The sequence below is a fragment of the Kogia breviceps genome, chromosome X, assembly GCF_026419965.1.
Source record: "Kogia breviceps isolate mKogBre1 chromosome X, mKogBre1 haplotype 1, whole genome shotgun sequence".
Taxonomy (NCBI): Eukaryota; Metazoa; Chordata; class Mammalia; order Artiodactyla; family Physeteridae; genus Kogia; species Kogia breviceps.
In genome coordinates, this window is record NC_081330.1 from 118,345,151 (window position 1) to 118,358,913 (window position 13,763).

General features: G+C 41.6%; 1 protein-coding gene across 29 annotated transcripts in view; it reads left to right on the forward strand.

Annotated features, from left to right (window-relative positions):
• The first annotated feature begins 299 nt into the window (after positions 1-299).
• Positions 300-13,763, forward strand: part of BCLAF3 (BCLAF1 and THRAP3 family member 3) — a 61,880-nt gene continuing 48,416 nt past the window's right edge. For 6 of the 29 annotated variants that reach the window (XM_067023800.1, XM_067023805.1, XM_067023783.1 and 3 more), the window contains exons 1-2: positions 385-455; positions 2,622-2,794. The gene's annotated coding sequence lies outside the window, so the exon portion shown is untranslated. Of the gene's footprint in view, positions 456-532; positions 1,289-2,621; positions 2,795-13,763 lie in introns of those variants that run through there. The other 23 variants (XM_067023798.1, XM_067023804.1, XM_067023810.1 and 20 more) reach the window with 11 other exon arrangements.

Here is a 13,763-nt window from a genome sequence, read left to right on the forward strand (position 1 = left end):
TCTGACTGAGGGGTGAACTCCGATCTCTGACCCTTAACCCCCAGGATCCATGGATCAGTACGCCCAGTGTGTTCTTTCCTTCCCGGCGGGCGGGCGGCAGATGGCGCATGCGCCCTGGACAGAGAGGCAGAGGTGGGAACGGCCGGCAGAGGGCGCAGGCGCTCTGGCCGGAGCCTCCCGGGCGGGGCAACCCTCGCTGGGAAAGAGTTGAGAGCAGAGGTCGGTGGGAAAGCGGGCTCCGCGCTAGGCAGCGGGCCGCGGGCGTGGCTAGGACGGGAGGCGGGGCGAGGCGGTTCCGGAAGGAAGTGGTTCCGGGTCCCGCGGCCCAGCTGCGGGAACTGTAGTGCGGCTCCTGTGGGAGGTGGCGGCCGTGTGAGGGGCGAGGCCTGAGGGGCCGGCGGCGGCGGCGGCGGAGGCGGCGGCGGCGGCGGCGGCTGCGGGAACTCCCGGGTCGGGTGAGCGGCCCTGGGGGGCGGACGGCGCGAGGAGGTCCCGGCCTGCGGGGAGGGCGTGTCCGTCGCCTGGGAGGGGCGGTTCTTGGGTGGCGGGTGGGGCGGCGGGGAGGGTGCGGAGGCCCGGCTCGCGATCCCGGGGGACTGCTCCCCTGCCCCTGCCTCTGGCCACCGGACCGGTGCCTTATTTTAGACGTGGCGACCCGGGCACCTGCTGCCGAGGCCCCCGATCCTCGCCTATTGTCCGCAGGCTTCGGTTCCCGGCGATTTGGAGCGTCTGTCATGGAGCCGGGGGGAGGGCGGGGCGGTGTCCAGGGACGGTGCCCTTTTCCCGGAGGCGGCTCCGGACGCATCGCCTGCGGGACCCGAGTCGAGGAGCCCCCGCTTTGTCCTTCTCCGGAGGCTCTCCTGCCGCGCAGCGGCGTCTTCTCCGGTAACGTCCAGAATGAGTAGTGAAGGCTGCTCTTTATCCTGCATTGTAAAGTAAAACTTGTCTTTTTAGAAACGTATACTGAAAATTGGTGCATATCCTGTGCTTCTTTAGGGTGTATTAGGAAACTGGGCCGGCCACTGTCAGGATTGTCCTGTCGGTAGGTCGGGAGGGAAAGAAACGTGAGCGAAACTTATCCTCCCAAATATTTTCCTGCCGAGGTGCTTTTCGAGCTGCCTCTTAGGTGACTGCTTTTCTTTTCTGAAACAAAGTAAAAACTACAGGTAGAAATCAAGAAAGTCTCTCAGACTTCTGGCCAGGCAACCTTTTTAACGTTTTTCTGTATGCGAACTGGTATGAATGAAAGACTGGAATTTGAAAAAAAAGGTTTTGATGTGGATTCATGGTGAGTGCTTTATTTTTCAATGGTGTTTTAATGATAACGGTATAGAATGCTTTATTTTTTCATGTGGTTCTTAAAAAATGGCTGCTAAAATGTTCTTTTGAAAGCCCTGCCCTTGCACACCCTCCCCAGAAGCCTTTAAAATGTCTGATTAGAAACATTTAGTCATATTTATATACAAAATTTCTAAAATATGCAAAACCACGGTGAAGAAGGTGCACTCTTTCACCATTCAAGTAACCATTGTGAATATGGTTACACTGGGGATGCCCCTCCAGTCTTTTTCTATGCAGAGACGAATGCATGAATTTTTCTAAAGTGGATTCTTTTTGGTAACCGTTTTTTTTCCCCCTGACTACATAGCCTGCCATTACTTGGCTGCAGTAATTTATTTAGTCGGTTTTTTTATTCTCAGTTTTTCACTACTTAAACACATTGTTGGTGAATTGTAAAACCTGCACGTCCATGATTACTTCCTTAGTGTACATTCCTAGATGATAGAATTGTTGGGTTTTTTAATGTGGCTTTCCCTCTGGAAAGGATATGCTATTTTGCACTCCCACCAACAATCTGTGAGTGTCCTTTTCCCCACCCTAGCAAAAGGCAACATTTAAAGGATTTCTATAAGAACGCTTTGGGGCCATTTATGTTCTTCTCCAACCAAGTACAGGTATCCTTCTCTGGCTATCACCTCTTTTTTTTTCCCCCCTTCTTATTTGTTGATGGCAATTTGGTTTCCCATCTTCTATTTCACCTTTACCAGTTTAGTAAAGAAGGGTTATCTAAGTGAGGCAAAGGCATTATAAAGTGAACAGATTTGAAGTCAGGACTTCCTTGAATTCCAGTATATCTGATTACCTTGAGTATGTCACTTACCTTTTCTAAGGGACTGTTTTCCTCAACTCTGAGTTAGAGATTATAGTGCCTTTGCCTTACCTTTCTTACAGGGTGATTTTAAGGGTCAAATGAGACATTTATGGAGAGTATATTTAAACATACTTTGTCTCATTGCTAATTATTGCCATCTTGTAAGAATCTCAGAGCACGTAAGCATCTTGATATTTTAATGTAAATTTCTGAATTCAAAAAGCTGTTCTGTGATACCCTTTGCCCCCACTCTTTCACCCCTTAAATTTGAAGAATTATACTGCTGCCCTAGATTATATTGAAAATGATATCAGAGTTATGAAATTAGGTGAATGAATGAATCCACACATGTTGAAGGAGAAAATATTTAAAGGCACTATATATAAAGCTGAGGGGGACAGATAAAAAGCTAAATAAAGCACAGTCCTTGGGATCATGATAAATAAAACATAGTCTTTGTGCCCTACAGGCTACAGAATATCCAGGCAGCTAGGGAGCATAAAAGCTGCTTTCCAAATTTAGATGGCAATTTTAGATGTGATGCAGGATGTCAACTATTCTCAAGTGTGCTAAAGTCCAATTCTGCTGACCGAGCATCTACACAAATGACCAGGCAGTCTCTTCAGAGTCATCTTTATGAAGGTAGGAGTTGCAAGGTGGGGAAGTGTTAGTATTGGAGTCTGAGAACCTGGATGCTGATTTTACGTCTTTCTCTTGGGGCAGGTTGGTTAACTTTTTTGAGGATTGGTTTCTTCACCTGTGAAATGGAGGTAATTCCAGCTTCCTCAAAGGCTTGTGAGGATTAAAAGGCTTGAGATAGTGTTTGCAAAACACTTAGTGAACTAGGAAGTACTGATACTCATGTGATCCTTCTTAGCTAGTGAAGACTGAGCTTCTCTAGTAAAGAAACTAGGACTCTTCCAACTTTGTATGGCTTGCCTCTAGCAGTCACTGGCACTCAGCAATGTTTGCCAAATTAACATAAAATGTGACTGCTGATAAAAATTCAGTCTGGACCTTTGAAGAAGGTAATATGTAAATGTGGAATATTGGGAGAGGTTGACTACATTATTTGGAGTTGATATTAGGAATCAAAGGAAACATTGAATTAATTGGACCTAGACTCATTCCTACTATGACTGGCATTCTACATTATGTCCCCAATGCCATGCACATAGTCTCTCCTTATCAACATTAAACCTGCTCAAGTTGCTCCCATTTCAAAACTTCTTCCCTAGACCCCTATCACCCAGCTGCAACCCAGTTTCTCTCCTCCCATGCCAGACAAACTTGTTAGAAGGCGTTATTAATTGGCTTTCTCAGTTTCCTTACCTTCCACTTAGTCCTCAAGCCACGTATTAACACTTTTCATTTCTTTTATTGGGTCTCTGTGCAGATGTTGCCATAAAAGTCTCCTTTCTTGAAACATCCTTCTATGCTCTGGGGTTCCCTCCTTCCTCAGAGGCTGTTCTTTCTCAGTCTTCTTGGCTGGTTCATCTCCTTGAAAGGTTGACGTTTCTGTAGGCTTGATCCTTCTTGTGATATTACCAGCTCTGGAATAATTTATAGAGCATTGAGGCAATCTGATGTTTGAAGGTTTGGTAGAATTCCCCTGTGAAACGATCCGGGCCTGATGCTTTTTTATGGGATATTTCCTTAATAACTTGCTCTGTTTCTTTTATGGAAGTTGGTCTGTTTAAGCTTTTTAATGCAGTTTTAGTAATCTCTATTTTTCTAACAAATTATCCCTTACATCTGGGCTTTTAAATTTATTGGATATAATCTCTTACGATTCAAAATTTTTCTTCTATTTCAATGCTTATTTCCCCTTTGCTCTTTCTTATTTTGTGTATTTGTGCTTTCTCTCTTTTTTCCTAGGCAAGTTATGTAAGTTATTTAGTGGTTTATCCATTTTAATTTTTCCAAAAACTACAGAATTTTGAATTATTACTTAGATCTAGTTTTCTATTCTCTTTCTCTACTTTTGTTTTTATTGTTTACTTCCTTGTGCTTTCTTTGTTATTTTTTAGTTTCTTTTTACCTTGGAAATAAATTTATTTACTTTTATTCTTTCATTTTTATTGATAAATATGTTTAGTGCAATGAATTTTCCTTTGATCGCTGCTTTAAATGCATCCCATAGAATCTGATATGTAGTGCTTTTATTGTCATTATTTCTTTTAAAATTTACCTTAGAGTACCCAGGAGTTGTTTAATAAGAGGTTTTAAAATTTCTAGGTGGAATTTCTCTTTTTTGTTTTTATTAGTAAATTCTAGTTTTATTGCATTCTGATCAGAGAGTATTGCTTGTAATAGTTCTATTATGTGGAGGTTACTGATGTTTTCTTTGTGACCTAATATATGATTATTTTTGGTGATGTGGTGTGGGCACTTCAGAAGAGTATTCTCTAGTTTCAGAGTGTAGAGTTTGATAAATATCCTTAAGATTTACCCTGTTGATTATGCTGTTTAGATCTTCTATCTCATTTTTGGCTTACCTAATCTGTCTAATATACCACTGAAAGTGGTATATGAAAGTCTCCTATTATTAGTGTTTCCACCTGTGTCTCCTTGCATCTGTTGTAGTTTTTGCTTCATAAAGGTGGTTGCAATGTTATATTCATGTAAATATGTGTATTTTTATTTGTTCTCTCTTCATCGAGGAGTGTGGCTTTTAGCATTAAAAAGTGTCTTTCTTTGGCATGATGAATGCTTTGGGGCTTGAACTGTGCTTTGCCTGATTCCAGGTTTGCCACCCCTGTTCTCTTTTTGTTTCCGTTTGCCTTGTATAAGTTGGGCATCCTTTGATTTTTAACTTTTCACAATCACTTAGGTTTAGAAATGTTTTTTCTCCAACTCCTTGATTTGTGAGCCAAATTGTACCTGTTTATTTTAGTAGATGAATTAATAAGCCCACCACATTTATTGTTAGGACTGATATATTTGGTTTATCGTAATATTTTATAATCATGTGTATTTTGTTATATTTGTTATTTCTTTTTGCTATGAGGTGTAGTTTTTGCTCTTTTATTTTAAAAAGAGGAAGTTTTAAATTTTTGTTCTAATGGTTAACCTTTGTACTTACACCTTTTAAAATGCCCTTACTCCCCTGTTTATTTAATCTGTTCTTTGTGTGAGAGAAATACATTTCATCCATGAAATCAAAGTAGAATAATGGTAGGCAACAGTGGGGTTCTGTATCCACTTCCAGCTCCTCCCTACTGAGGAACTGTGACAGCATCCAGCCGCTGTGGCTGGGAGAATAAGCCATACCCTGCTCTCGTGAGCTCTGGCTTCCTCTGAACTGCTGATCGCCCTCTTGTTCTGTGGGCTCTAACTTGGTCCCGTTCTGTGCTGCCAGTGTGGTGTCTTTGTTGTAAGGGCTTTCCTGGGCAATTCTTTGCATTTGTAAATGCTGAACTCACATTTAGTATGGGATCTCTGTCAGTTGATTTTTTTTTTTGGTAACAGCTTTACTGAGATATAATTAACATACCACACAATTCACCCATTTAAAAGTCTACAATTCAGTGTTTTTTTAGTATATTCACAGAGTTGTGTAACCATCATCACAGTCTAGTTTTAGAATATATTCATCCCACCAAAAAGAAACCCTGTGCCCACTCCCCCCAATGCCCCCCTCCCCCCACCGCACCTAGGCAACCACCAATCTACTTTCTGTCTCTATGGATTTGCCTATTCTGGACCTTTCATATAAAGCAATCATACAATATGTGGTCTTTTGCAACTAGCTTCTTTCCCTTAGCATAATGATTTCAGAGTTCATCCCTGTTTGACTGTGTGTCAGTACTTCATTCCTTTTTATGGCCAGATAATATTCCACTGTACAGGGATACTACATTTTGTTTATTCATTCATCTCTCAATGAACATTTGAGTTCTTTCTACATTTTGGCTCTTGTGAATAATGCTGTTATGAGCATTTGTGTACAAGTTTTTATGCAGACATATATTTTTATTTCTTTTGGGTGTATACCTAGGATTTGAATTGCTGGGTCATATGGTAACTGTATGTTTAATTTTTTAAGGAACTGCTAGACTGTTTTCCAAAGTGGCTGCATCATTTCTTTTGAGTTTATTTTCCCTTGGGCACCTTGTAATTTATTCTTCACTTCTGAGATAATTTAGTCTTTTTCTCCCATTCTTTCCCCTTAGTTCAATTAATTTTTTTTCTGTCATATCACTATGTTTTTTGGTATGTTTCTGTTCTTAGTTTTTAAATTTCTGATTCAAGGTGAGTTTTTAAAAATATATATTCCTAAATGCTTTTGGATATATTTAATTCTGTTTAGAGTATACAGTTAGAGTTTTCTTCTGCTTCATGTTTTTTTGGGGAGAAATTTTCCTCAGTTGAGAAATTCTCTTTTTCCACTTTCTTGTAAACAAACACATAGGGATCATCAGGCTAAAATTTTTGCAAATCTAATGAGTATGAAATGGTATCTCCTGGTTTTAATTTTATCTTCCTAGTAGGCAGTGTTGAATATCTTTTTGTATGTTTATTGGACGGTTATGTTTCCTCTTTGTTGAAAACTCTAAGGATAGAGTTGCCATTTATTGAGGTGGCGCAGACCTTGGGAGGAGCAAATTTTAGAGGAAGGTCAGGAGTTTGCTCTTGGACGTGTTTACAGCATCCGGTAGGCTTTTGGATGTGGAGGACTGCAACATAGAGGATAGGTGAGGGCTGGAGATGTCAATTTGGGGGTTATTAGTATATAGAGAGTATTTAAAGCCATGAGACTGAAGGCAAGTGCAGACTGGGAAGAGAGTGTAGACAATGAGAAGTCAAAGACTGAAGTCACTACTTAGAGGAAGACTGTGTTCACTATTTAGGGGTCAGGCTGATGAGGGGGGTGGTGAGGAAAAACCAGCAAAGGAGACAGAAAGCATTGTTAGAGGTAGGAGGAAAACCAGGAAAGTGTAGTATTCTGGAATCCAAGTGAAGAAAATATTTCTGGGAGGAAGGTGTGATTGACCAAGTGCTGCTGGTAGATCCAGGAGAAGGAGGGAAAATAGCCATTGGATTTAGTAACATGGATTTCGTTAGCGATCTTGACTGGAGCAGTTTGGTGGAGTGGAAAGCTAGATTGACGAGGGGCCAAGTAGAATGGGAGGAGAAGAATAGGAGAGAATGACTGGTATACAGTCAGCCCTTTGAGGAATTTGGCTGTAAATGGAGAGAGGTAGAAGGGTGATGGGAGGGACCTAATGGAGAGGGGGAAGTGATGTCATGGAAGAAGAGGAGAATTGCTTTCAGCTGGGTGAGGGGATGTGTCCAGTGCTGTCCTGGTTGGGGTGGCCTTTTTTGACACCAGCATCCCCTTCACCATCCTCCTGGGAGTGGATGCCCCTGCTATCCAGTCATCGTTCCATGTTCAAGGGCACACAAATTCACTCACTGCCCCTACACAGTTCACTGCGAAGGAGCAGTATAAATGAATTTCTCTTTTATAGTTGGCATCTCCCTCTGCCCAGTCACAAACCCTGCTGGTGTTTCTACCTTTTTTTTTTTCTCGCCCTCTCTATCTTAAAGCTTCTTTTGATTAATTTTGCTAGTCACAAGTCAGTTAGTTTAAATCAGGGAAAAGTAATCTTTTTTGTAAAGGACCAGATAGTAAATATTTTAGACTTTGTGGGCCACATACAGTCTCTGTTGCATACTCTTCTTTTTAAAAAACACTTAAAAATGTAAAAACCATCTTAGCTCAGACTCTAGGGTTTAAATTAACTTTCCTCTCTTATGCATTAAGCCCCTGAGCTACTACTGTTCATTACTAGCTGATGCACCCAAAAAACCAAATGAAAATAAAGTTAACTTTAAAAAAAAAGCTTTATTGAGATATATTTTACAGGTTTAAAATGTACAATTCAGTGATTTTTGGTATGTTTGCAGAGTTGTGCAATCATCTCCATAATATCTGCTCTAATCTTACAGCACTTTCATCACCCCAAAGCTAACTTTTTTACAGCTTTGAGATGTAATTTATATGCAATAAAATTCACCCATTTTAGGAGAGCAGGGAAGATGGTGAAAGAGTAAAACGCGGAGATCACCTTCCTCCCCACATATACATCTACACGTGGAACAATGCCTACAGAACACCCACTGAACGCTGGCAGAAGACCTCAGACCTCCCAAAAGGCAAGAAACTCCCCACGTACCTGAGTAGGACAAAAGAAAAAAGAATAAACAGAGACAAAAGAATAGGGACGGGACCTGCACCAATGGGAGGGAGCTGTGAAGGAGGAAAGGTTTCCACACACTAGAAGCCCCTTCGCGGGCAGAGACTGCGGGTGGCGGAGGGGGGAAGCTTCGGAGCCGTGGAGGAGAGCACAGCAACAGGGGTGCGGAGGGCAAAGCAGAGAGATTCCCGCATGGAGGATCGGTGCCGACCAGCACTCACCAACCTGAGAGGCTTCTCTGCTCACCCGCTGGGGCGGGCGGGGGCTGGGAGCTGAGGCTCGGGCTTCAGTCGGATCGCAGGGAGAGGACTGGCAGCGCGAACACAGCCTGAAGGGGCTAGTGCACCATGGCTAGCCGGGAAAGAGTCCGGGAAAAAGTCTGCACGTGCTGAAGAGGCAAGAGATATTTTCTTCCCTCTTTGTTTCCTGGTGCACAAGGAGAGGGGATTAAGAGCACTGCTTAAAGGAGCTCCAGAGACGGGCGCAAGCCGCGGCTATCAGTGCGGACCCCAGAGACAGGCATGAGACGCTAAGGCTGCTGCTGCTGCCACCAAGAAGCCTGTGTGTGAGCACAGGTCACTATCCACACCGCCCCTCCCGGGAGCCTGTGCAGCCCACCACTACCAGAGTCCCGTGATCCTGGGACAACTTCCCCGTGAGAATGCACAGTGCGCCTCAGGCTGGTGCAACGTCACCCCGGCCTCTGCCGCCGCAGGCTGTCCCGCACACCATGCCCCCCCCCCCCCCCCCCCCCGGCCTGAGTGAGCCAGAGCTCCCGAATCAGCTGCTCTTTTAACCCTGTCCTGTCTGAGCGAAGAACAGACGCCCTCTGGCGACCTCTACGCAGAGGCGGGGCCAAATCCAAAGCTGAACCCCGGAAGCTGTGCAAACAAAGAAGAGAAAGGGAAATCTCTCCCAGCAGCCTCAGGAACAGCAGATTAAATCTCCACAATCAACTTGATGTACCCTGCATCAGTGGAAAACCTGAATAGACAACGAATCATCCCAAAATGAGGAGGTGGACTTTGAGAGCAAGATATATTATTTTTTCCCCTTTTCCTCTTTTTGTGAATGTGTATGTGTGTGCTTCTCTGTGAGATTTCATCTGTATAGCTTTGCTTTCACCATTTGTCCTGGAAAAAATTTTTCCTTAAAAATTATTTTTTATTTTAATAACTTTGTTTTATTTTATCTTACTTTATTTTATTTTATCCTCTTTCTTTCTTTCTATTTTTTCTCCCTTTTATTCTGAGCTGTGTAAATGACATGCTCTTGGTGCTGCAGCCAGGAGTCAGTGCTGTGCCTCTGAGGTGGGAGAGCCAACTTCAGGACACTGGTCCACAAGAGACCTCCCAGCTCCACGTAATATCAAATGGTGAAGATCTCTCAGAGATCTCCATCTCAACACCAACACCCAGCTTCACTCAACAACCAGCAAGCTACAGTGCTGGACACCCTATGCTAAACAGCTAGCAAGACAGGAACACAACCCCACCCATTAGCAGAGAGGCTGCCAAAAATCATAATAAGGCCACAGACACCCCAAAACACACCACCAGACATGGACCTGCCCACCAGAAAGGCAAGATCCGGCCTCATCCACCAGAACACAGGCACTAGTCCGCTTCACCAGGAAGCCTACACAACCCAGTGAACCAACTTTAGCCACTGGAGACAGACACCAAAAACAACGGGAACTACAAATCTGCAGCCTTCAAAAAGGAGACCCCAAACACAGTAAGATAAGCAAAATGAGAAGACAGAAAAACAGACAGCAGATGAAGGAGCAAGATAAAAACCCACCAGACCTAACAAATGAAGAGGAAATAGGCAGTCTACCTGAAAAAGAATTCAGAATAATTATAGTAAAGATTATCCAAAATCTTGGAAATAGAATGGAGAATATACAAGAAACATTTAACAAGGACCTAGAAGAACTAAAGGGGAAACAAACAACGATGAACAACACAATAAATGAAATTAAAAATAGTCTAGATGGGATCAATAGCAGAATAACTGAGGCAGAAGAACGGATAAGTGACCTGGAAGATAAAATAGTGGAAATAACTACAGCAGATCAGAATAAAGAAAAAAGAATGAAAAGAACTGAGGACAGTCTCAGAGACCTCTGGGACAACATTAAACGCACCAACATTCGAATTATAGGGGTCCCAGAAGAAGAAGAGAAAAAGAAAGGGACTGAGAAAATATTTGAAGAGATTATAGTTGAAAACTTCCCTAATATGGGAAAGGAAATAGTTAAGTCCAGGAAGCACAGAGAGTCCTATACAGGATAAATCTAAGGAGAAACACGCCAAGACACATATTAATCAAACTGTCAAAAATTAAATACAAAGAAAACATTAAAAGCAGCAAGGGAAAACCAACAAATAACACACAAGGGAATCTCCATAAGGTTAACAGCTGATCTTTCAGCAGAAACTCTGCAAGCCAGATGGGAGTGGCAGGACATAGTTAAAGTGATGAAGGAGAAAAACCTACAACCAAGATTACTCTACCCAGCAAGGATCTCATTCAGATTTGATGGAGAAATTAAAACCTTTACAGACAAGCAAAAGCTGAGAGAGTTCAGCACCACCAAACCAGCTTTACAACAAATGCTAAAGGAACTTCTCTAGGCAAGAAACACAAGAGAAGGAAAAGAACTACAATAACAAATGCAGAACAATTAAGAACATGGGAATAGGAACATACATATCGATAATTACCTTAAATGTAAATGGATTAAATGCTCCCACCAAAAGACACAGACTGGCTAAATGGATACAAAAACAAGACCCATATATATGCTGTCTACAAGAGACCCACTTCAGACCTAGAGACACATACAGACTGAAAGTGAGGGGATGGAAAAAGATATTCCATGCAAATGGACATCAAAAGAAAGCTGGAGTAGCAATTCTCATATCAGACAAAATAGACTTTAAAATAAAGACTTACAAGAGATAAAGAAGGACACTACATAATGATCAAGGGGTCGATCCAAGAAGAAGATATAACAACTGTAAATATTTATGCACCCAACATAGGAGCACCTCAGTACATAAGGCAAATGCTAACAGCCATAAAAGGGAAAATCGACAGTAACACATTCATAGTAGGAGAATTTAACACCCCACTTTCACCAATGGACAGATCATCCAAAATGAAAATAAATAAGGAAACGTAAGCTTTAAATGATACATTAAACAAGATGGACTTAATTGATATTTATAGGACATTCCATCTAAAAACAACAGAATGCACATTTTTCTCAAGTGCTCATGGAACATTCTCCAGGATAGATCATATCTTGGGTCACAAATCAAACCTCGGTAAATTTAAGAAAATTGACATTGTATCAAGTATCTTTTCCAACCACAACGCTATGAGACTAGATATCAATTACAGGAAAAGATCTGTAAGAAATACAAACATATGGAGGCTAAACAATACACTACTTAATAACGAAGTGATCACGGAAGAAATCAAAGAGGAAATCAAAAAATACCTAGAAACAAATGACAATGGAGACACGACCACCCAAAACCTATGGGATGCAGCAAAAGCAGTTCTAAGAGGGAAGTTTATAACAATGCAATCCTACCTTAAGAAACAGGAAACACCTCGAATAAACAACCTAACCTTGCACCTAAAGCAATTAGAGAAAGAAGAACAAAAACACCCCAAAGTTAGCAGAAGGAAAGAAATCATAAAGATCCGATCAGAAATAAATGCAAAAGAAATGAAGGAAACGATGGCAAAGATCAGTAAAACTAAAAGCTTGTTCTTTGAGAAGATAAACAAAATTGATAAACCATTAGCCAGACTCATCAAGAAAAAATGGGAGAAGACTCAAATCAATAGAATTAGAAAGGAAAAAGGAGAAGTAACAACTGACACTGCAGAAATACAAAAAGATCATGAGAGATTACTACAAGCAACTGTCTGCCAATAAAATGGAAAACCTGGAAGAAATGGACAAATTCTTAGAAATGCACAACCTGCCAAGACTGAATCAGGAAGAAATAGAAAATATGAACAGGCCAATCACAAGTACTGAAATTGAAACTGTGGTTAAAAATCTTCCAACAAACAAAAGCCCAGGACCAGATGGCTTCACAGGCGAATTCTGTCAAACATTTAGAGAAGAGCTAACACCGATCATTCTCAAACTCCTCCAAAAGATAGCAGAGGGAGGAACACTCCCAAACTCATTCTATGAGGCCACCATCACCCTGAACATATATACACTACCAAATGTAGAATAGATAGCTAGTGGGAAGCAGCCGCATAGCACAGGGAGATCAGCTTGGTGCTTTGTGACCACCTAGAGTGGTGGGATAGGGAGGGTGGGAGGGAGGGAGATGCAAGAGGGAAGAGATATGGGAACATGTGTATATGTGTAACTGATTCAATTTGTTATAAAGCAGAAACTAACACACCACTATAAAGCAATTATACTCCAATAAAGATGTTTTTAAAAATTCACCCATTTTTGAGTGAATAGTTTGAATTTTTTTTTCCTGTTAGTCTTCCATTTTATGCACATCAGTGTATACATGTCAATCCCAATCTCACAGTTTATCCCACCACAACCCCCACCCCCTGCCGCTTTCCCCCCTTGGTGTCCATATGTTTTTTTCTCTACTTCGGTGTCTCAATTTTTGCTCTGCAAACCGGTTCATCTGTACAATTTTCTAGGTTCCATATATATGTGTTAATATACGATATTTGTTTTTCTCTTTCTGACTTACTTCACTCTGATGACCGTCTCTAGATGGATCCACATCTCTACAAATGAACCAATTTCGTTCCCTTTTATGGCTGAGTAATATTCCGTTGTATATATATATATATATCACATCTTCTTTATCCATTAGTCTGTCAGTGGGCATTTAGGTTGCTTCCAGGACCTGGCTATTGTAAATACTGCTGCAAAGAACATTGGGGTGCATGTGTCTTTTTGAATTATGGTTTTCTCAGGGTATATGCCCAGTAGTGGGATTGATGGGTTGTATAGTAATTCTACTTTTAGTTCTTTAAGGAACCTCCATACTGTTCTCCATAGTGGCTGTATCAATTTACATTCCCACCAACAGTGCAAGTGGGTTGTCTTTTCTCCACACCCTCTCCAGCATTTGTTGTTTGTAGATTTTCTGCTGATGCCCATTCCTACTGATGTGAGGTGATACCTCATTGTAGTTTTCATTTGCATTTCTCTAATAATTAGTGATGTTGAGCAGCTTTTCATGTGCTTCTTGGCCATCTGTATGTCTTCTTTGTAGAAATGTCTGTTTAGGTCTTCTGTCCATTTTTGGATTGGATTGTTTGTTTTTTTTAATATTGAGCTGCCTGAGCTGTTTATATATTTTGGAGATTAATCCTTTGTCCATTGATTCATTTGC